The sequence below is a fragment of the Thunnus maccoyii genome, chromosome 24 (genome assembly GCF_910596095.1).
Source record: "Thunnus maccoyii chromosome 24, fThuMac1.1, whole genome shotgun sequence".
NCBI lineage: Eukaryota > Metazoa > Chordata > Actinopteri > Scombriformes > Scombridae > Thunnus > Thunnus maccoyii.
The window spans coordinates 5,981,278-6,004,018 of record NC_056556.1 but is presented as its reverse complement, the minus strand read 5'-3'; the positions used below and the strand labels follow the sequence as shown (position 1 = coordinate 6,004,018).

The window sequence follows — 22,741 nt, the reverse complement described above, 5'->3', positions numbered from 1 at the left end:
TGAAGAAGGTCACAGCAGAGAAGCTGGCTGTCTGTAAAGTTTTGTTCATCTTTGATGGCCTGGATGAAAGCAGACTTTCATTAGATTTCAACAACAGGAAGGTCGTGTCTGATGTCACACAAAAGTCATCAGTCAACATGCTGTTGACAAACCTCTTCATGGGGAATCTACTTCCCTTGGCTCTCGTCTGGATAACTTCCCGACCTGCAGCAGCCAATCAGATCCCTCCTACATGTGTTAACAGGGTAACAGAAGTACGAGGCTTCACTGACGCCCAAAAGGAGGAGTATTTCAGGAGGAGATTCAGTGATGAAGATCTCTTCAGCAAAATAATCTCACACATTAAGACATCCAGGAGCCTCCACATCATGTGTCACATCCCAGTCTTCTGCTGGATCACTGCTACAGTTCTGGAGCACATGTTGACTACAGACCAGAGAGGAGAGCTGCCCAAGACCCTGACTGACATGTACTCACACTTCCTGCTGGTTCAGACAAAGAGGAAGAAGCACAAGTATAATGAGGGACATGAGATGAGTCCACAGGAGCTGACGAAGGCTGACAGGGAAGTTCTTCTGAAGCTGGGGAGGCTGGCGTTTGAACAACTGGAGAAAGGAAACATCATATTCTACCAAGAAGACCTGGAGCAGTGTGGTCTTGATGTCACAGAGGCCTCGGTGTACTCAGGATTTTGTACAGAGATCCTCAAAACAGAGAGTGTGATCTTCCAGAAAACAGTCTACAGCTTTGTTCATCTGAGTGTTCAGGAGTTTCTGGCTGCAGTCTACATGTACCACTGTTACACCAGCAGCAACACAGAGGTACTGAAGGCCTTCCTGGGAAAAAAATACAGTCACTCATCCCTGGATGACTTCTTGATGAAAGCTATGGAGAAATCTCTCAGAAGTAAAAATGGCCACCTGGACCTGTTTGTTCGCTTCCTTCATGGCCTCTATGTGAAGTCCAGCCAGAGTCTCTTAGGAGGCCTGCTGGGTCAGACAGAGAACAGTCCAGAAATCATCCAGAGAGCCATCAACAGCATGAAGAAGAAGAACATCTCTGTGTCTCCTGACAGAAGCATCAACATCTTCCATTGTCTGATGGAGATGAACGACCGCTCAGTACATCAGGAGATCCAAGAGTTCCTGAAGTCAGAGAACAGATCAAAGAAGAAACTTTCTATGATCCACTGCTCGGCTCTGGCCTACATGCTGCAGATGTCAGAGGAGGTTCTGGATGAGTTGGACCTGAAGAAGTACAAGACATCAGAGGAGGGACGACGGAGACTGATCCCAGTTGTGAGGAACTGCAGAAAGGCTGTGTAAGTCCAGATATGATTATCAACATTATAAATCAATCACTGCAGAACACACATACATCTCTCATGTCCAGCTGCTCAGTCCAAAAAGTTTTAGATACTTCCTGTTGCCTCTGTACCCAACTCTGAAGAGCTCATTTGAACTCCAAACGATGTATTCTTTGTACCAGTAAGAAAGATAAACATTTTTAATGGAATTTTTAACAGTGTTGAGAGCGAATGTGAAACAAAAATATTAATATTATAAAGCCAATACTACATCAATCATATCAATGTTACAGTAAAGTGTAATGTAAATGTATAGTTCATGCTGTAAAGTGTGAATCACTTTACATTAGAGATACACCGATGTGGAATTTCAGGGCCGAAAACAACCGATAATTATCAGTTTGTTGTGTCTGATACCAATACAGTAACCGGTATTGGTAATCTTAAAACAATGCAAGTTATTTTTGTTTGTAAGTTAAACTGGCCTTTTGCAAAGAGTCATCAACACAGAGAGCAGAGGATAGAAAGGCAAGAGAGGCAGGACTGTACAGACTGTATTAACTCATGAAAGAAACTCATGATAAATGATGCACAAATCAAAAGAGTGCCTGAAATCAAATTTCTTGGAGTAATAATAGACAAGATATAGAATGAATGAACAAAGAGGTGGACTGGAATAATATGATTTGGTACAGTGTCTTTTTGACTTGTGTTGTTTTTGTTTGTAGTTATTGTTTCTTTGCAAGTTATATTTATTCTCTTGTGTTGCTTTGAATGTTTTTTGGCTTTGATTTGATTGATAAAGTAGTCAAAAAGGGGGGTAGAACTAGAAATGTTCTTTACTTCACCCTACGCCCTTTTCGAACATTGAAAGGTTATTATTTGTGTTGCTTACTGAAAGTTTGCTGCTATTTTTGTTTTTTGTTTTGTTTTGTTTCGCTGCCTATATATTTTATTTTGTTATTTTAACACGTTCGAAATGAAAATAATCTAATCTAATCTAATCTAATCTAATCTAATCTAAAAAAGACTGCTATAATCTACTCTAAAACCATGTCTGCTCTGTTACTCTCAGTCTGCTCCAGTACCAACACAAGACCTGACCTTAAAAAAACTCCCTGTTCACAACCAGGTTTACAATAATGTCACTAGTCCACAGTCACTGTAAAAAGGCTCTGCATTATCGGACACAATTATTGGCTGGAATTCAATTACCAAAACAATAAACATACAGTAGTTACATTTTCTCATTTTTTGGCCAATAAAATATCAGCCACTGACATATCATACATCCCTCCTTTACATACATGCACATAGTAAAACTTACAAACTATTAAAGTGTGTTCAGCTTGTGTTACAGCTGCTTGTTGCCAAAATTGTAAACCAGTTATTCTCACAACAATTGTTCTTCAGTTGTAACCAAAACTTTGAGAGCAAGAAAATCTTTGTAGTCGATGTGTTTACACTTATGAACACAGTTATTCTGTTTAATTATAAACAATGTTACATTTTACAGTTTATCCTTCACGTCATAGTTTTAATACAAATCCAGCAAAAGAACTTCAGGACTTAAGGATTTTGTTTTGACAGTCGGCATTTTATCACAACAGACAGCATTTTACCATATATGCACTATATGGAACTACTTAGCCCCCACAACACAATTTGCTTTGTCATCAAAATGCATAGCGTCTATATTTATCATAGAGGTGTTTGATTTTAACATATTTAAATGTAATATAATTTGTAATAACAGGCTTAAGGACTGTGGACTCTCAGAGACTCACTGTGAAGTTGTGGCCTCAGCTCTGAAGTCCAACCCCTCCCATCTCAGAGAGCTGGAGCTGAGTGGAAACTCCAACCTGCAGGACTCAGAATGGAAGATTCTGTCTGCTGGACTGGAGAGTCCAAACTGTAGACTGGAGGCTCTGAGGTCAGTTCACCGACTGTGTTTTCCTCTTGTACATCTTGTATGTACCCAGTTATTTAAATTCATAATAGAAGTTTCACATTTAATTTGATTCATTTGTATTTTACAAATCACTAAAATGTTTAAAATCCAAAATGCCTGAACAGTTGGTTTCACTTTGAATTTAGTCTACCATCGAAAGGGTCTGATATTTGTAAGAAATTATTGAAATTATTGGACAACTTTATGTTAGACCAATTTAATATTTAATATTTTTTGGTACGTGTGTGAAACTCAAATCTGTAAAGCAAATGGGAAAAAAGTTCAAGACTTTCATTGCATATTCATGAATAATGTCTTAATTAAACATTGAGAACACACTATTTTTAGGAACTTATACATAAAGTCTCTCTCACACACACTTTAAAACTCTCATACAGGAGTACACACAAAGAGAGCAAATCATATTTCCAAATGCAGTTTGTATCTCAAGTCATGTTTTAGCTGCTACACTTCAACATGTGCATGATGCTTCCTGGCAGAAAATGATGTTACTTTGTGTAGCTGCACCACCAGTTAAAAGGGAAGTCATGTGAAAGTCTGGTGTTTGGCACTGATCACAGTCAGTCAGCGGTGATGATGAGAGTAAATCTGTGGTTGGAAATAAGTTCCTCAGTAGGAGGAAAATATTAATTTTTCTGTATATACTCAAGTTCTGTAGTGTTTTAATGAAATTTACACTTAATCGTTACCATTTACAGGAAGAAGATGAATAAAAGTAATATATAAGCTTTTAATCCATCATGTTTAATTTGATCCATTTTACAGTCAGCAGCATTTTATTGAGCTTTGTTGACATGAATAGGTGTCTGAATGTTGTTGTGTCCATAGAGGCCATTTATGAAATCAGTGTAGATCAGAGGAGAAAAAAAAGAAAGAGAGAGAAAGAAACTTCCTATTCATTCTGTATTTTGTTTGTGATTTTGAATGAATCAATTGATTTTGATGTTAAAAAAAAAAAAAAAAAAAAAAAAACGGTGAGAGCTGCATCAACCAGATGTTGTTCTTCGTAGATTGTCACATCTCAGTAGCCAATGGGATTGTTTACATGAATTATGTGACACAGACAGCGCGGAATATCTAAACACAGAGCATCGCTCAACTTTAGCTCATAGTTCTGAGTGACAGAACAAACATCAGAATTCAACATGATGGAATAAAAACGGTAAGATTCATATTATTGTTGTTGAAAGTTCAATCAGTGAAAACGAGTCAGTGACAGTGAAAACATAAACGATGGACAGATAAATAACGGTTTGCTACAGATGGTAGTTGGCCAGCTAACATTAGCATGGCGCTGGGCAAGTTCACGTTTATCCTAATAATTGCAAGTAAATTACACATTATTATTAAAAGAAAATAACATGCAGATAGATGTTTAATTGTGTCCTGTAGGCTGTAGACTTAACTGTTGGCCCATGCACCAGGTGGGTGTATTAACAGGCTGAATATACTGTACATAACCACCTAATATATGTAAATGAAGTAACGTCATTTTTTTTAACCATTTAATATTTATCTCATCACTCCTCGCACTCTTCACTTCTTTACACTATTTCAATCCTGTTTACAGAAACGGTTTCACCTGTATATAGTCATTCCTTGTGTATATTTCTGAAGATTGTTGTGTTGTTATTCTGTGTAAGAACATTGAGAGCCACTAAGCGGAGTCAAACTGCTTGTATGTGTAAACATATTTGGCCAATAAAGATGATTCTGATTCTGATTTGTAGGATAAGGTTACGGGTTATTTACCATTGAAGGCTCCAGCAATTTTGTGTTAATAATTAAGTGTTAATTAATTGTTAGGTTTGTCCAATACATCTAGTCTGATCTAATTAACCTCTTAAGCCCTAGGCCTCTGACTCACGCCCCTGCTCGAAAATGGCATACTCATAATAAATACAGTATATCTCTGCAACTACAAGGTTTATATGAACACTTTCTATATCATAATAAAGGTAACACGTATGAGATTTGTGCAGAGGTGTAAGCATCAGTATAGATGTTACTGGGTCAGAGTAAACACCTCTAGTAAACCATAAAACAATATGTGAACATTACCAGTCCCAAAAATGATGCTAAGAAGGTGAAGCAGAGCAAAGTTAGAGAAGTTTTAGTGGAGAAAAAATTCCGAATTAGCTATTTGTAATTACATCAAATGTAATGTAATCTTAATGTAATCTGAGCAACGATCTCAGCTAACCTGAGCAATAGGCATCAATATCTCCGGAAACCATTGGTCGATTTGGACCATATTTGGACGGTTTAGGCCTCTAATCAAAGCTCGCAAACTCCGCTATCGATTGCTTTTGACTGATCTGTGTCAGTATTACGATTCAACCACTAGATGGAGACATAGACCGTGTGTTCGCATGGAAGGCTTAGAGGATGACCGACTTCACTCTGTCCTTCCTACCGGGAAAGTGGATACAGAAAGGCTGTAATCAACTCAATATGACCCAGAGACATTGGAGTAGCCATTACTGGTGGTTTTATGCGGCCAGACGCAACTTTTGATTACAAAAATAGAAAAAGTAAGACACAATTTGTAGTTGTTAATGTAAAAACGGAAGTTTTTCTATATTTCTTCGACGTTTTTTCCAGTGAGTTTTGGTCGGATAGTGATAGGAGTTATATTGCTGGAATCTGTGAAATCTCAGGATTCATTTGATGTATGTGTGGATAGCGTGAAATGAAAGACGTCAGGGATGCTTTTTGTTATACGCTCACAGTTGCTTGGTGTTTGATTTGTGTTTCGTTTAGGTAGAAATGCTTACGCTAGCTTACTAGCCGAGCTTCTTCTGAACAAAACGGTACGTGGTGTGATTATGTTCTTCCGTGTTAAATACCCTGTGACGCGTTTGCTTCTACGACGGCAGCGCTGCTCCCGCCGGCGGGGGCGCTCGGGCTGTCCTCTAGTGAAGCTGGAAGTTGTGCAGCTGTTTGCTGTGTTTAATGCTTTGGATATTGGCGGCCAGTTGTTGAATAGCAACAGACGGGAGCTCTGTATTTTCTAAATTAAGTCATTATTTGTGTTATTTATCATTTAAGTAACCTGGTGTTTGCTTATTTTTTCTTTTAACTCCTAATGTAGTCTACTCTTATTTTGTGTCAAACATAGGTAATGGTAAATGGTAAAATGATGTTACTTTATGTACAGTACATAGTGTATAGTAGGTGTTTATCTACAGTATATAACTTGCAACCTGCTCAGATATACAATAGTGAGTGAAATATTACACATTTTGTATTTTAGACTAAAATAAATGTATATAATTTGTTGGTACAGTGGACATTATAGTGTAACAATGTAAATGTGAAACAGGTTACCCCAATCTCCCCACAACACACATCATCTGGTTAGTTTTATATAAAACAATCTGCAGACCTGATCTATATGATAGAGTGACGTGTGTTTACTGTAGCTAACGTTAGTCCAGCTGCTGGAAACAGCTGCTCAGCTGGACGGATGTCCCGGGGACGAAACAATACTGTTGCTGTGACTTTATCTGTCCATTTACTGTCACCGCTAAAATGCATTTATACTCAGATCAGGGGAGTGTCGCTTAGACAGTTCATCACTTTTGTGTTGATTTTGTTGGAAGCATGTGTAATTAGAGTCCTGCTGTCTGACAGTCAGCTCTCAGCCTGCATTAACCGAGCAGCTGCTTCTGTTCAACATGTTAGTTTAGCGTTAGCATGAGCCTCAGACAGCTAAACCGCACAGCCGCCAGACAACAACTCTGTGGAGTTTTCACAGCTTTATGCTTCAGAGTTCAACCAGACGACACAGTGAGCAGATTGAGGCTCACTGCGAGTCTGCAACTGTTTTCCTTCGTCGGAAGGCAGGGAGGTGCGTTCGTTTTACAGCTTGTGCGGCCCTTACGGGCGGTCACCAGAAACACCTGTAATCAATCAGTTGAATTATTAATGGCAATTAACCCATAATCGATGAATCATTGACATCCCTAATTTATATCATCTATTTTTTCTATAGTGGTAGGCTCAATTTGCAGCATAGCCAAGCCTATGTGAAATTTCTTAATAACCTAAACATGGATGAGGGTGGATGTGTTTTAAGGCACCACAGTTGAATAAGGACAAAATAATCCATGTTCTTCTATCAAAATGAAACTTAGTAATATACACTCTCATCCAATGTGTTTCTGTATTATAACCTTTAATTTTTATTATGAAATTATGCAAATTAGGCAAACTCATGTAATAAGTCAGAACAAATATAATTATTTCATGTGCATTGTCTTCGCTTAATCTCATGTGTATAATAATCATTAATAAATAAGAAAATATAAATGTACAGTGGGGGAAATAAGTATTCAACACATCAACCTTTTTTCAGGAGACATATTTCCAGTGCAGCTATTAATATGAAATTAAGAGCAGACATTGGTATTTAATCAATAAGGCAACACAGCTAAATAAATCATAACATCCCAACCAACAAAACACTTATGTGCATTGAATTGGAATGACACAGGACAAAAGTATTGAACAGGCAGTAAGAAAAAGCACTGAACCAGGTGATTCCATTAATTAGTCCTCTTACCTGTGCTAATTACAATCAGCTGGGTTAGTGCATGTGGCTGTTAGCACTTCCACTCTTTTAAAAAGGGTTAGACATCTGTGAAGATATTATTTGTTACCAAGCTGTCATGCATGAACCATCTCATGATGATTAGAGACAAAGAGCTCTCCCAAAACCTTCACAACAAGATTGTTGAGCATCAGGAATGGCACAGGTTACTGACTGATTTCTCAACTCCTAAATGTTCCCATAAGCACCATTGGGACCATTATCTGCAAGTGGAAGCAGCTTCACTCCACCATCAACCAGCTACACACAGGAGCTCCTCACAAGATTGCTGACCGAGCAGTAAGAAAATTAGTCAGAAGAGTAGCCCAAGGGTTAGGGTTAGGGTTAGGACCAGTCAAAAAGAGCTCCATGATTATGTGTGAAGTGGTGCTGAAATCTCATAATTTTACATCTTGTGTTATTTGTTTAGCAGGCATCAAGTAATATAGGTTTACAAATTACAGGTGAATAACATGACCTGGCTGCGCCTTGAAAAAAATTTCACTGAAAAGTTTTTTTTTTTTTTTTTTTTGCTGTAATCCCTGTGAGATTAATATGATGTAAAAGTTGTGGTGACACTAAACTGCAGACATAAGGATGATGTTATGTTGATCCACACTGAGTATCTTACTATTAACGTCTATTTTCTTCTTCAGTGGTTTAATCTATTGACTGTATCAGAGCTGCAGATTTGAAACCTTAATATAAGATGAAAAAGCTGCACTGGCTAATTCACTGTTAAGTCACTGTGTGTTTATTGAAGTAGCAGCATGTTGTCGTTAATATTAATGAAGCTCTTTTTCACTGTTTGTATTTGACAGTTTTTAACCTGCATCCTGTTGGGTTCAGGTGTTTGGAGTTTCCATTATCTAAACTTGTTCATTCTAAACCTTCTTCAGCTCTGAACAGATTATGAAACATTGAATGATTTCAAACACAATAATCTCATGGATGCTGAAGAGAAATTTTTTGACTTAACTTTTTTCAACTGGTGTCCAACGACGAGCGCCAAGGCATGAAGTCACCTCGGGGGGTCTGGAGGCATGCCCCCCCTGGAAAATCTTTTTTTAAATGATGCAATTTGGTGCATTCTGGTCATGGTTTTTATTCCTGGCAAAGGCACCAATTTATACATGAAAAGCATAAAATAAAATATTTTACCTTCATAAAGTATGCTATTTCTCTCCTTACTGACAAAACACTTGTAGGCCTACTTATTTTAACTATTCAACTATATTTTAGAATAAAAATAACACAAATATCTGTACTTATTATCTTTATCAACTTTAAACTTTTCATGTTAACATATGTGACTGAACACTGATAATCAATAGTCTTATTGATCCTCCTTATCGGTTTGGTTCCTTATCAATACTAAATAAGTCCTTTTTAAAAAAATAAATTATTTTAAAAGAGAATAAATTCAGAACAGGATTAGAATTTATTTATATTATAAATATAACTAAACATTGTTTCTAGAGCAGCAACAGTCATGTTTACAACAGCAAAGTCACTTTATAAACTCAATAATATCTCTGGAAACAAATGTAAAATGTCAATAAAATAAATAATATTCCTGACATGAAAATACCGAGTGAAGTTTAGAAAGAAAGAAGACAGACATCAGTCAGTATCAGTCCTTCCTCCTGTCCTCCTCCTCCTCCCTCTGCTGCTGATGCGATTGACTGCTGCAGGTACCGCTGGTAGAGAGGAGAGGCTGCTTTGTCTCAGCCAGCAGCTGAGTTTACAACAATGAGCCAAATTTGAAGATTGGTGGCAAACTAAGCTAAACAGTTAGACTACATACAGACAGCTTTAGTTTTAGCTTGTTGCTAACAATTAGCTATTAGCCGAGCTAGCGCGCTGTGGTTGTGTAAAACATAGCAGCGGTGGATGAGAGACTGCGGACAGAGCAGTTGAAAATATCACTTTTCTACATGTTTATGCTTGTTGATCAGGTGTATTGATAGAGTATTGGCTTTTTACTCGCTAAGGTGTTATTGCACTTAAGAAATAACGAGCGTAGTTGTCGTCAACTCGAGTAATCTTCACTTCACATGTGATCTGCTGTTCACTGACTTTGCTATGTGTGTGTGTGTGCGTGTGTGTGTGTGTGGAGGAGAGGCTGCAGTTTGAGAATAAATTACACCAAAACATTAAAAAGTGCTGATAAAAGAACCGGTAACATCGGAGCTTATCAATACTACAGTCTTTAATAATTTATCCACGGGGCTCGTTTAATACCGGCTTTCGGTACCCATTCCTACAGAGAAATAAGTGCACATTAAATAAAACTGCCATACCTTTGATTATTTTGGAGAAAACAGACGTATAAATCGATGCATAAACAACCGCAGGAAGCTGGAACAAGCGTTGATGTCTGGAACAACGAACGTCTCTTTCCCTCGCCGTTTAATCGTTTACAAAGTGAAAAAAGCAGAAATGTGGTGGCAGAGTAAAATCTTTTTTGTGTCAGTGGTAAAAATAAACAGACTATGATGGAACAAATAATTCACTGTTGATGGAAATCCGTCTGTAGACGGAGCTCTTGCACCCATGTAATCTGCTTCTAACGCTACATGATTTCTTCTTTATTCAGATTGAAGAGATGCAGTTTGTCAGAGATCAGCTGTGCTTCTCTGCTCTCAGCTCTGAAGTCCAACCCCTCCCATCTGAGAGAGCTTGATCTGAGCTACAACGAGAGTCGGGACGGTTCAGAAAGGAATCTGCAGTTTGATTTTCTGGCGAGTCCAGACTGTAGACTGGAGACTCTGAGGTCAGACACCATTTCTTACTTCTGTGCTGAGATTAATATGATGTGAAAGTTGTGGTGACACTAAACTGCAGACATAAGGATGATTTTTATGAGGTAAAATCTCCTTCAGATTTACACATTCAAATGTTGTTTTCAAACATTTAAATAGTATTTAAAGCCTCCCTCCAGTGTATTTTGGCATTTTTGAGATATTTCATATTTTTCTGAGTCATTTTCTGACCATGTTGATTAGCCACAATGTTCACCAAATATTTGTGGACAAATAACTTCATTTTGTGCTCAAAGATCAAAAATGTCAGCTGTTGTTAAAACTGAACAATGACGTATGACTATAGTAGAACGCTGCAGTCATACGTCATCCTCATAAAATCCCTTTGTTTTTGTGAGCGTCACATAGGCTACTGATACAGTATCAGGCGCCTGTGTTTCATACTAAATAGTCTACTGGATGCAGACGTGCTGCAACAACAGATTAATGCTTCAAATATGAATGATTTATTTCAGTTAAACACTCTCCAACCAACATGTGCACAGAAAATAAGGTTTAATGTGGTTAAAGCAGGAAAGTGAGTAAATCAGTGTGCAGTGATGTATAAATGAATGTGGGTGATTGTTACAGTATCTGTTGTCCACAGCTGTTTATACTGTATGAAAAGCTTCTCCTTCACTTGATTAAATCCCTGCAGCATCTGAAGTCAGCAGGACTGATATGTTGATAAATCTGCAGCCTCTGAGAAGTGCTGCGCCAGAGCGCAGTGCCGTTACGCACCACCGTTCACTGTGTTTACCTTCATTAAATCTCCTGATGACACCAGGCTGCTACAGTAGAAACACGCACACCTCTACACACATCAGACTGGTCGGTTATAACTCGATATTCTGCTTTTTTATGAAGGAGACGTCGGGTTAGCGGGGCTCATCAGCCTCTTCTACGCCTTTCTTTTTAGCCAAAGTAGCGTCTCATGTTTTATCCTTGAGACACATTACGATGCAAACGCTGTTGTGTAACATTAATTACTAAACTATGTGACCGTGTACGAGGTGAGATACATTAGGCTATAATTATTGCTGAAATAGCGTCGGTCCGATGGTCTATAATCATATAAACAGCTTCACCAAATACTTCTTTAAAATTTCTACCGTTATTATATTAACTGATGAAAAAACTGCTCCATCTGTCTTTGGCTGCAGATTTGTGGTGATGTGTGTTCATGTCGTGACGCTCTGAACCATCCAGACATTTCCTGAAGAAAAGCTTTCCGTTTGTTGAGCTGTCGTTATCACGTTTAACTGTGATTGGCACAAGTGTTTCACAGCTATGAGACCAGTGATGTGACTGGCTGAGAGAGTATTTATTAATCACCACACCAGTTGATCTATATTCACTCAGCCCTTTTACACGTTGCACTGCTGCACATACATGAACCAAAATAGCAGGTGACAGGTGTGCATGAAGACGTCCACACAGTCCGTGTGCCTGAGACCTACCACGCTGCACTTTGCATTTATTATTAAATTTCAACTGAGGGTGAAAAATATTGAAGTGAGGTTGCAATGCATGCTTTTACATCCACGTAGAACCAGACCTGAGGAAGAAAAGTTACGAACATTTACTATAAAATAAAGCAAGATGTCATTGTTTAGGATACACGATCCATCAATAAAGAAACCATCGTCTGATTTCATCTATGGATTTCACATATCTCTGTTACTGACATGTAACCTCGTCTATATAGCTGATGCTGTAGTAAGTGAACAGGTTAGGCTATAATATCACTACCATTGCGACACATCACCAGTGCTCTAGAATGGCAATCTGGTTGCCATGGTAACGGATTACGTCCAACTATTAACCACACCGCCATTTAACCGTTAAACAGGAAGTAACACTGGCTGGAGTGGGGCTTTAAGTATTTAATTTTAAACCATAGTTAACAATTTAAAAACATACTTTCAAACATTCAGATCTTTGTTTTAAATCAATTTTGATAACATTAAAACATCTGTGACCACATAGACTTTATAGTGATCCACACTGAGCATCTTCTTGGTCTTCATATTTAATATAAGATGAAAAAGCTGCACTGGCTAATTCACTGTTAAGTCACTGTGTGTTTATTGAAGTAGCAGCATGTTGTCATTAATATTAATGAAGCTTTTTTTCACTGTTTGTATTTGACAGTTTTTAACCTGCATCCTGTTGGGTTCAGGTGTTTGGAGTTTCCATTTTCTAAACTTGTTCATTCTAAACCTTCTTCAGCTCTGAACAGATTATGAAACATTGAATGATTTCAAACACAATAATCTCATGGATGCTGAAGAGAAAAAAAATTTTTTTCTACTGGTGTCCAACGACGAGCGCCGAGGCATGAAGTCACCTCGGGGGGTCTGGAGGCATGCCCCCCCTGCAAAATCTTTTTTTAAATGGTGCAATTTGGTGCATTCTGGTCATGATTTTTATTCCTGGCAAAGGCACCAATTTATACATGAAAAGCATAAAATAAAATATTTTACCCTCATAAAGTATGCTATTTCTCTCCTTACTGACACAACACTTGTAGGCCTACTTATTTTAACTATTCAACTATATTTTAGAATAAAAATAACACAAATATCTGAACTTATTATCTTTATCAACTTTAAAGGCAACCAGAATCTACATCAGTCAGTAAAAGAAAAAAGTTAAAATTCTTGTTACTTTCATGTTAACATGACAATCAATAGTCTTATTGATCCTCCTTATTGGTTTGGTTCTTTATCAATACTGTTATTGGTTCTTTATCAATACTAAATAATTGCTTTTTAAAAAAATAATTGTTTTAAAAAAGAATGAATTCAGAACAGGATTAGAATTTATTTATATTATTAAATATAACTAAACATTGTTTCTAGAGCAGCAAGAGGTAGGTGTGTGTGTGTGTGTGTGTGTGTGTGTGTGTGTGTGTGTGTGTGGAGGAGAGGCTGCAGTTTGAGAATAAATTACACCAAAACATTAAAAAGTGCTGATAAAAGAACCGGTAACATCGGAGCTTATCAATACTACAGTCTTTAATCATTTATCCTCGGGGCTCGTTTAATACCGGGTTTCGGTACCCATCCCTACAGAGAAATAAGTGCACATTAAATAAAACTGCCATACCTTTGATTATTTTGGAGGAAACAGATGTATAAATCGATGCATAAACAACCGCAGGAAGCTGGAACAAGCGTTGATGTCTGGAACAACGAACGTCTCTTTCCCTCGCCGTTTAATCGTTTACAACGTGAAAAAAGCAGAAATGTGGTGGCAGAGTAAAATCTTTTTTGTGTTAGTGGTAAAAATAAACAGACTATGATGGAACAAATAATTCACTTTTGATGGAAATCCGTCTGTAGACGGAGCTCTTGCACCCATGTAATCTGCTTCTAACGCTACATGATTTCTTCTTTATTCAGATTGAAGAGCTGCAGTTTGTCAGAGATCAGCTGTGCTTCTCTGCTCTCAGCTCTGAAGTCCAACCCCTCCCATCTGAGAGAGCTGGAGCTGAGTGGAAACTCCAGTCTCAACAGATCAGGAACAAAGCTGCCATTTGATTTTCTGGAGAGTCCAGACTGTAGACTGGAGACTCTGAGGTCAGACACCATTTCTTACTTCTGTGCTGAGATTAATATGATGTGAAAGTTGTGGTGACACTAAACTGCAGACATAAGGATGATTTTTATGAGGTAAAATCTCCTTCAGATTTACACATTCAAATGTTGTTTTCAAACATTTAAATACTATTTAAAGCCTCCCTCCAGTGTATTTTGTCATTTTTGAGACATTTCATATTTTTCTGAGTCATTTTCTGACCATGTTGATTAGCCACAATGTTCACCAAATATTTGTGGACAAATAACTTAATTTTGTGCTGAAAGATCAAAAATTTCAGCTGTTGTTAAAACTGAGCAATGACGTATGACTATAGTAGAACGCTGCAGTCATACGTCATCCTCATAAAATCCCTTTGTTTTTGTGAGCATCACATAGGCTACTGATACAGTATCAGGCGCCTGTGTTTCATACTAAATAGTCTACTGGATGCAGACGTGCTGCAACAACAGATTAATGCTTCAAATATAAATGATTTATTTCAGTTAAACACTCTCCAACCAACATGTGCACAGAAAATAAGGTTTAATGTGGTTAAAGCAGGAAAGTGAGTAAATCAGTGTGCAGTGATGTATAAATGAATGTGGGTGATTGTTACAGTATCTGTTGTCCACAGCTGTTTATACTGTATGAAAAGCTTCTCCTTCACTTGATTAAATCCCTGCAGCATCTGAAGTCAGCAGGACTGATATGTTGATAAATCTGCAGCCTCTGAGAAGTGCTGCGCCAGAGCGCAGTGCCGTTACGCACCACCGTTCACTGTGTTTACCTTCATTAAATCTCCTGATGACACCAGGCTGCTACAGTAGAAACACACACACCTCTACACACATCAGACTGGTCGGTTATAACTCGATATTCTTGGTTAGCGGGGCTCATCAGCCTCTTTTTCAATTTTTTTTTTTTAGCCAAAGTAGCGTCTCATGTTTTATCCTTGAGACACATTACGATGCAAACGCTGTTGTGTAACATTAATTACTAAACTATGTCACCGTGTACGAGGTGAGATACATTAGGCTATAATTATTGCTGAAATAGCATCAGTCCAATGAGCTATAATCATATAAACAGCTTCACCAAATACTTCTTTAAAATTTCTACCGTTATTATATTAAGTGATGAAAAAACTGCTCCATCTGTCTTTGGCTGCAGATTTGTGGTGATGTGTGTTCATGTCGTGACGCTCTGAACCATCCAGACATTTCCTGAAGAAAAGCTTTCCTTTTGTTGAGCTGTCGTTATCACGTTTAACTGTGATTGGCACAAGTGTTTCATGGCTATGAGACCAGTGATGTGACTGGCTGAGAGAGTATTTATTAATCACCACACCAGTTGATCTATATTCACTCAGCCCTTTTACACGTTGCACTGCTGCACATACATGAACCAAAACAGCAGGTGACAGGTGCGCATGCAGGGCTCCACATTAACTTTTTGAGGCACTTGTCCTTCAGACAAGTAAATTTATCTTTCACTTGTCCATGTGTGACAGATGTGGTGAGGACATGTAACGAGACGACTCAAAGGATTGGTTTCCAGCCTTTATTTGCTCCTGCAGAAGATAATGTAACACATATGAATCACCTTCTGGTCTCTCCTGCACATCTGCTCCTAAACATGCAAAATAACAGAATTTACACCAGGAAATAGATGCTAAAATCTCTGCAGCGCTACGTTGACTACATGACGCAGGGCAGCCTGCCGTAATACAAATGGCACCAAGAAAGTTAAACAAAAGCCTCTACAAAACTCATATTAACAGTCAAAACAACATGAAACAGCTAGTTAAAGTTATAGTATTAACAGTAAACAATATGCATTAAATGTTACAACATAAACGGTTCGATTTCCATAGAAAACAATAAAATATTGCAGCAGCATTTTTCCACACAACTTACCCTCAGCAATGCAAAACAGCTCTGTGAGGGACAGAAGGGACGATGTGCAGCAAGGTCATTTCCACAGGAAACATTCATGAATAAAAATTCCTCATTGAGATAAAATTCACAAACACAAATTAGAAATAAGAATTATTAAAGTGTCTTTTTTAACTGTTACACATCCACAAAAGTCACTTGTCAGAGTAAAAATGACAATAATTTTTCATTTTGTTTGTGAACGTAGAAATCAGACGAACAAACAGTTGAAAGCATCCAAACAGTGTCAACGTATAAATGATTCAATTTATGAATTTTATTCAAGCCATTACTTCCCTGTGAATGATCTTTTCATTTGATCCTGAATTGTGAAGCACTTTGTAAAGTCTGTTTCAATATGAGCTCTATAGATTAATTATTGATCATCCTTCTGACGTTTAATAATAATGATTGACAGTGTTTCTACTAGGATTGTTTTCAGGGGGGGTGGTAGGCCCCCTGAAACTACTAGTTATGTTACGGAGCAGGCGTGTCACAGATACGGATACGCGGTGTCGACAGTGTCGTCATAGATACGCAGTAAGGCGGTTGTCTGTATCGCTGTATTTCTGTACACTGAGCTGAAATGAAACAAGTGCACAAAAAATAGGTAAATAAATATTAAACAAACATTAACAATATTTATTAACCTAATTTTTAAATATTAACAGTATTTATTTACAACACATAAATAAACGTAGGCCTTATGGATGATAGATGGACCAATCAGTCTCTATCTGAAAAACAAATCTGGATTCTCAGCCTCTATATGGTCCTTAATATAGATCAATGTTTGTAATATAACAACATAACAAAAGTGACTGATGGGGAATTAATTTGTTTCAACTTAAAGCCAAATCAAGACAACAGTTTGACTTATAAATGAATCAGATGAATCAGCATTTTGTTTCCTAATAACTGAAAGTGTCAGTTTTAGTGCTGTGTTTACAACAGTTACTGAGGTCAACGACCTTCTAACAGCTGAAGAAAACATCATGTTAACAGAGTTGTTGTGTAGTGTTAGTACCTGTGTTAAAACATCTGTAAGTCCTTTTATAGCAGGTTTGAATCTTGTGCTTTGACTTTTGTTTGTTAGGATGTCCTTTAGTTTGGATAACAGATTGTGTCTTTAAACATATTTACAGAACAGTAATTCATCTAGATACAGGTGGAAGTCAGACCTTAACAGTTTTTTCTGCCTCCTGCTTTGAATGTGTTCATGTCTCTCCATCACCTGACGCCTGGGCTGCCTCTGTGTGTTTCTCTTTACTCCTTCAACTGTTTCTTTAAATCTTGAATCAGTTGCACCTTCTCCCTTTTCAATCACTTCTTTACTTTCTCCTTGTTTTTCTTTCAACACCATTAAGTTACATCCTGCAATTCTTCCTCACTTCTGTCTCCTCTCTCCTGATTTCTTCACTCACTCTGAAAATGTAAAAGCTTTCCTTTAATAAATCTGACAGCAGGGCTGGCTCTAGCCATGTTGGTGCCCTAGGAGAGATCAGGATTTGGTGCCACCCCCCAAACTACATTACCCCACCAGTACTGCCTCATCACCACCCTGTCATACATTGAGGAGCAGGTGGACCCAAATGCAGAGACCAGAAAGCAGGGCTGAAGAAAAGCATCTTTATTTCAACGACTGGCAGGAAAAAAACAAAAGCAGGACGAGCTGAGTAGAACAAGATACAAAAAATATCGACTGAGCAGGAAACTGAGCAAACACGACAGAACAGAATTGACGAACTGAACAGACGACTCGACAAAGACTGAACTGAAAACTGAACTTAGATACAAACTGAAGTAATCAGACAACAAGGAACAGGTGGCACAATACAAGGGCAGGCTGGGAGCTGATAGGCTGGGGAAGACACTAGGAGCAGGGCAGGACCCACGAGGCTACTGCAGGGCAGGTGAGAGGAGGAGCACATGAAAACAGGAGGAGTGAAGGAACACACAAGAGAAACACAGAGCAAAGTAAAACCCAGAAAACACAACAGCACTCAATAACAAGCCAGCATAAATCAAACTGTCTCTGAATAAATCAACCTAGGTACACAGCACTACAAGCTAACCAATAATCTAATACAGTCTTTCAAAGATACAACTCAAATAACATGAATGAGCAAAAAGACTGGACAACACAAGTGTAACACAGAAAACCAAAAGAAGAAAAAACACAAAGAGCCCAAACCATGAGTCCATGACACACCCGCTCATTCTACAGTAAAAATATGGACGACAAACATCAGACACCACAATGGTTTCAAGACAAAAATATATATTTTTATAAATTACAATTACTTTTCAAACAAACAAATCACGTTTCAAAGAATGAATCAATTGTTAAATATTACTATTATTAACTACCTTTACCTGTTAGTAACATCCAAGACGCTGGCACTTGGTTATTGATAGATTACACTGGATAGACGACTCCTTCCATGATGTCATGTGCCCACAATGTTCTGGGGTTTCATTTATAAAACAGTGTGTAGGATCCATACTAAAATTGTACGTGCGCACAAAAGCCGAAAATGGTGTGCACCGAAAAATAATCAGATTTATAAAACCATGCGTACACACGAATGCACGTATATTTCCCTTTATAAATCACAGTCCACCTGGAAATGTGCGCTCATGGATCAGCGTCATATCCCGCCCTCTACACGCCCACATTCAACCATAAATGGTCGATGCAAAAGCCGTCACGAATATTCATGTACATGTGTTTCTTTCGCCGCACCAATCACTCTCTCTGTCTTTAGACGCCTGGCCAATCAGTGTTGAGAGTCAGTGTATCGGAGCCTCTCTTGTCACTTGTGCTCAGCAGCAGCAGAGGAAGGACCGCAACAGGCATGAACAGACATTTAACCTTTTATTTCCCCGTTTTCACACGTATTGAAATTATGTGTGTAACCCAAAACAACCATATACAACCTCAATAAACATTCCTGTGGATTGTTAAGTCAGACATCTCTGGTTAAATGTTTAACACACCCTGCAGTGGGCCAGCTCCCAGTTAACCAGTATAAGTAGTTTTTACACCACTCACTCAATATGTAAAATACAATAAACACTATATTAGTTTATATTTACTCCAAAATCCAGCATACAGGTATTTCTCTAATTGACACAGTGAGCACAGGTGGTGAAGATGAGCCGGTGAGGTGACTGGAGAAGGCAGAGTGTGTGTGGCAGCCACCGCTGTGTCTCCAGTGTCTCTGTGCTTGACAATACAGCCGTGTTTACTGCAGCCATTTTACACATATAAACTACATGGGAACTCATACTTGGTGATATATGCACAGTATAACCAAATATTAAAAATCTATTAACGCTCTGTCCTGTAAATATGTTTTAGTTCCGTTTGTTGAAGTTATTTGATGTCATCTTGGATTTCTACAATCAATGATGATCATTTCATCAGTAAGTTAACGTGGCTAAGGTGAAAATGAATCAGTATTTTCATGTTTAGCTAATATTGGAGAAAGGCAACCCAGACTTTGCAGAATCCTGCCACCTGCCACATCCTGACATCATTCATTTCAGCTGCTGCTGCTCCACAACTGACTCTCTCCTTTGTGCTCCGGGTGAGGCAGCACTGATGAAATGTTGGGCAGACTTTAAGATCTGAGTTGCTTTATATCTTTACAAATTGAAAGATGTTTATGGAAGTTATGGCTCACTACAAGCCAAAGTACAGATAACACTGCTGGTTTGAGTGTTTATGACAATATGGATCTATAATTGATGTTTGATATTAAGTGAAATTAAATGTGTGAGAGGATTATTATACAATCTGCCTTCAATTCACTTCAATTCTGCGTCGTGGATTTCCCCTGTCTCTAAAATGTTCCTACGCATGGGTAAGAGTTTAGGTGCAGGTGCGCACATTGTCCCATCAAGTTTGTTTTTATAGATCACAACTTTTGCTTGGGAAGTGGCGTACGCCTCTTTCAGGCCCCGTTCCTGCTTACTCAACAAATGAGATCCCTGGACTGTTCTCGTGGGTTTTGAGTATTTCACTGCAATTTTTCCAGTCATTAAATCAATTACTGATTAGTTTGTATTTTTTTTGTGAGAACAGGTTGCAGCAGAAGCAGTAAAGACTTTTTTTCATTTTTTCTTGGAATATACCCAACCAACTTCTCTTGATTTTCTCTCCATTCACTTATTTTCTGTAGAAGTGGTGGTGATGGGAACTTCTCCCATCCTCTCATTTTGTGAATGTAGAGTCTTATTTTAGCTGATATGGCCTCTGCTGACTATCTCTGTCCTCACCATATCAGACAGGGCTGCCAGTCAGCAGGATCTATAGCTGCTGCCTTGATGGACTCACATACTTCAGGATCTGTTCCAGTTGATGGTGTCTGCAGGCTGTAGAGTAGTAGAAGTGTCTGTTGTGTCTGTTGTTGCTTCACCTGCAGGTAAATCTAAACATACATGCAAATATAGTTATTAATCCTTTAGTAAGGACACACAATGATTCATAAATGACAACACATCAGACAATAAACACATCTGAAGCATAAATTATAGATAACAGTTGACCAGAACTGTTCAATTACATGAGTGAAAAAAGGTCAAGAATCCAAGTTTAAATTATTTTAGATGGAATAAGTTATTCTAGCTTTAATGTGTCCTGTAGACAACTTGCATAAATATAGATGGTTGCAGTCTAATATTGATTAGTATTTAAGTTAGCTATGTTCCCTTTATAATATAGAAATTATATTTATGATTCAATATATTTTATTGCACTAGTGTTACCATGATAACACAAGTATGTAAGAAACCATTTAATAAAAGATAATATTGATATTTGACTTGAAATTAACAAGGTGTATCTGTGACATTCAAATAATAATAATAATAATAATAATAATAATAATAATAATAATAATAAAGACAACATAGCAGTGTATTATCAGTTACACAGAGACCACAAATAAGTGGCTGAACTGACCTGCTTCAGAGAGTGGTGTAGATGGGAGATCAGATGTAACTTCTCCAGCAGCTGGAGGCTTCTGCAGATATTTCCTGAGTGCATCTGGACAGTTATAGAGTAGATATCAGCCTGTTACAAGCAAAAACATGTAGCTGCAGAGTAGACAAACAACTGCTGCAGCCTGTTGCACCAGCTGTGTGTCAGTTCAAACTTAGTTATAACGTAAATTATTGTCACTAAGTTGTGATTTATGCATCACTAAAATAAAAGCTTTCACCACGGAGATAAGTTACAACATAACTCTAATTGCTGCCATTTAGCAACACAGTAATCCAGTAGAGACCTAATTTATTGATATGATATTTCACTATTGATCCAGTTTACTACAATGTGCTACGATGCCAAGTGGCTCATGCCAGCTTACACATAGTTGGTGCAACCCAGTGCAGAAATCTATGTTTTTATGGATATAGCGTTAGCCATTATCACTGATATTGGTCAGTGAAATTTCAGCACAAAGCCTTACGTTGTAGGAAGGAGCAGTTATCCAGATAGCTCGCTACTGGCTTGTCATTCAGTCTCATATCCTTCAATCTGTAACGATATGTGAGTCCAGCAGCTATCGTAGCATCATTATCTAGCATTAGCTTTATTGCTACTTAGCTAGCTATGTTAACATTAGACGACATACCTCTATATTGGACTTTCTTTTCCTCCTCCTCTTTTCTCCGTTTTCTTTCTTGTGCATCTGAAGGTTTGGACCTTTTCATTATGTAATAAAATGTGAATATCTGCCTCTTGACATCTCGTCACAGACTTTGTCTGTCTGTGATGCATCATCCCTCTTTTTCAGTGCGCACAGTAGAGGTGCAGAGCAGATGAAACATTGTGAGGATTTTTTTTGTGACTTTTAACTTGTGTGGTGGGACAAGTAAATTTCTTTTCCATTTGTCGTATAAAGAAATCGGACAAGCCTTAAAGTCGAGCTGTAAACTCTGTACTGAATTTATTCTTTTTTTAAAAATAAATTCAGAACAGGATTAGAATTTATTTTTTATTACAAATATAACGAAACATTGTTTCTAGAGCAGCAACAGTAAATGGTAAATGGACTGTACTTGTATAGCGCCTTTCTAGCCTTCCGACCACTCAAAGCGCTTTTACACCACGAATCACATTCACCCATTCACACACATTCATACGCTGAATGGGTACAGGGGCTACCATGCAAGGTCCCAACCTGCCCATCACAGGAAATCTCATCATTCATACACTGATGGCACAGCCATCAGGAGCAATTTGGGTTTAAGTATCTTGCCCAAGGACACATCGACATGCGGACTGGAGGAGCCGGGAATCGAACCGCCAATCTTCCGATTAGTGGGTGACCCGCTCCTGACCCTACCTCCTGAGCCACAGCCGCCCAGCTGCAACAGTCATGTTTACAACAGCAAAGTCACTTTATAAACTCAATAATATCTCTGGAAACAAATGTAAAATGTCAATAAGATAAATAATATTCCTGACATGAAAATACTGAGTGAAGTTTAGAAAGAAAGAAGAAGACAGACATCAGTCAGTATCAGTCCTTCCTC

General features: G+C 38.1%; 1 protein-coding gene, 1 long non-coding RNA gene and 1 pseudogene across 4 annotated transcripts in view; 2 read left to right on the top strand and 1 right to left on the bottom strand.

Moving 5' to 3' along the window:
* LOC121892196 (NACHT, LRR and PYD domains-containing protein 12-like) overlaps positions 1 to 22,741 on the top strand; it is a 171,569-nt gene that overhangs the window by 19,710 nt on the left and 129,118 nt on the right. The window lies entirely within an intron of this gene.
* The window catches only part of LOC121892421, a 174,542-nt pseudogene that overhangs the window by 128,177 nt on the left and 23,624 nt on the right, over positions 1 to 22,741 (top strand).
* On the bottom strand, positions 17,811 to 22,126 carry LOC121892204. Its single transcript, XR_006094337.1, has 2 exons — positions 21,165 to 22,126; positions 17,811 to 20,631 (listed from the first exon to the last, which is right to left on the bottom strand). It is a non-coding gene; the product is annotated as an uncharacterized LOC121892204 (long non-coding RNA).